Consider the following 2,594-nt stretch of genomic DNA (forward strand, 5'->3'; position numbering starts at 1 on the left):
TGAGAAGACCAGATAACAGCAGGCAACTCCAGTCCCTAGCATGTGACAATCCCTCAGAGGCCAGAGGGGGGGAAAATGTCCTTTCTACTCACCATACAGAAAATGCTTCTGAGGGATGAAAAACACCTTACTTCTAACTCATCAACTACAGGAAACCAGTGCTTCAATAAAAGGTGTATTAGGAGAATTGGGAGGAGGAGGAGGAGGAGGAGGAGGAGGAGGAGGAGGAGGAGGAGGAGGAGGAGGAGGAGGAGGGAGAGAGATTTGTAAACCAAATCCGAGATTGTTGGGGGTGGGAGTGATGTCAAACACTGAGGTGAGCAAGGCCAAAAGATCTTCCTCAACTTCTTCTTTGGGAGCCAAAGATGAAACAAGATACCTGTTTGACAAGGTCCCTTTGGACAGTCCCTTTTGGCAGAGTTGAACTCCCTGATCCCATCCCTCTTCAGATGGGCTCCAGGGTCTCAGCCAGGAGTCTCCATGAAGGAGAACTCCCAAGATCAAATCTCTAATTTACTGGAGGGGGTGACACCATGAACCATTGGTGTCCTAATTTCTTTTGTTTTTTTAAAGGAACAGTCTTTCAAGAAGAGATGGCCACAAGGGCAGATCAATCATTTCAATGGGATTAAAACATGGTGGCAGAAACAGATGAGCTGAGATTGTTTCAACCCATTCTTTGGTTTTACAAGAGATTCAAGAACCCTGTGTTACTGGAAAGGAATTCAAAAAAGAAAGGAGAGAGAAGAAAGAAAGAAAGAAAGAAAGAAAGAAAGAAAGAAAGAAAGAAAGAGAGAAAGAAAGAAAGAAAGGTAGGTAGATTTGGTTTCTAGGAAATATGTTGTGCTTGGATGTGTCTGAAGAGATGATAAATAAATTAAATTAGTATTATTTATTTTGGTTTTGGCCAATGTATTTCTCCTCCCAATGACCTTTTCCTGTGGGGAGGGGGTTCATATTCCTAAAACGATCATGACCAAGCTGACTTGAAGTGGGATCCATAGGAGTTCTTTGGGTAGGATGAAGCCCTTTATGATGTTGAGACCCAGCAGAATTAGTCTTGTAGGAAGTCTTAGTGTACCCACTGACCTTGACTCCTTGACTGTGGGTCTTGTGCAGTTGGAGGTAGACACTTGGGCTAAGGGATGAGCCTGTTTGTACCTTAACTGATGAGATTTCAGGCCCTGGGTTGACCATACCAAATTTTCTTATAGACCCCCACCACCACTACTCAATCCTAGGCTCTCTGAAAACCGTTACAAGGAAACACAGGCGGTGGGTTCTGTGTTTGGCGCAGAGCAGGCCTCAGACACTTTGTTCAGTAGCTGAGCCCTGAAAGCCCGCTCTGAGGCTATCCTTATTGTGAACACCGCTAGCCCCAGGCTGAGGCTCGGCGCTGACCCGGCCGTAACTGCCAAGGGCCTGACAATGGGCACATCTGTCCTTTCTCCAAGGGATAAAAGCACCTAAGCAGACAAGGCTCTGCCTTTTGTTACGGACTTTTTTCTTTCTTTCTTTTGTAAATAAAAGAAAGCCGCGGCATGTGGCGGCCGGGTGTGTGTCCCACACTGGGGGCCTCCCCACGCGTCCCCACCAGGCTGAAGGCCCGGGTTCAATTCCGGATTGGAGCGTGACTGTGACAGGGGCACAATTATGCCCAAAGCTGAATTGATTTTCAAATCTGGAGGCTTCTTGCAGGGACGCCAGGAAAAGGAAAGCGTCCCTGCGGTCCAAGCCGCTCGGAAACTGGCTCGGCCGCCTGCACTCTGCCTGCTTAGGTACTCCTTCCAAGCAGCAAGCAACCTCTAGGTTCTTTTCTAGAAAGGCTATGTAGTAACTAAAAGACCAGCCCCCGCCCCCAATCCTAACTAGGACGAGCTTCTGTCTCCCTCAGTATCCTCCAGACTTATCCAAAGTGGGAGAGCCATCTTACTTGGGAACATAGTGAAAGACCTTCTCTGAGGTCTGGGTGGTGAGGTGTGGCCTCGATCTGAACGCTCCTCACAGAGTACTAATCCCTGGGTGCTCCTCTGCCCCGGGCTCAGAGGGTGAAAGGTAGTTCGAGGAGTACTTGTGAGGGTCATGGATACCAGTTCTACGGCGCCCACGCTGATCTAGGCCTTCAGGGTATACTCGTCCCAAGTCCCTGTAGGACAATCATTTAAGTACAGGGAACGGACTGGCCTCCAGAGACTCTCCAGGGAATAAAGCCCAATGGGCGAACGGGCAAAGGCCATGGCATAGTCTCCAGCTCCCAGCCGATAACCTGCACCGGGAACCAGCAACTCCGACCCAGGGGCTCTAGTTCTCTAACCTTGCTGGCCCACGGTGACAGAAAGCAGGCAAGAGAGTCGGGCTGGGAAGAGAGAGGGAGGAAGTAAGGAAGACCAGGAGGTAGCAAATCTCCGAGGACTGTGGCGGCGGCTCCAGGTCGCGCTCTGCGCGCGTCCCGTGCACGTGCTCACCGATCCCGGGCCATTCGGCGCCGCTGAGAAAGCTCTACTCGGCCCCCCCACCCCCCCTTAGTTCATTTGTGCTAGGACGTCACGGAGCTCTGGGACTGAGGGGGCGGGGCCTGGCAGCGCGCATGCGCG

The sequence above is a fragment of the Rattus norvegicus genome, chromosome 8 (assembly GCF_036323735.1).
Source record: "Rattus norvegicus strain BN/NHsdMcwi chromosome 8, GRCr8, whole genome shotgun sequence".
NCBI classification, from domain to species: Eukaryota; Metazoa; Chordata; class Mammalia; order Rodentia; family Muridae; genus Rattus; species Rattus norvegicus.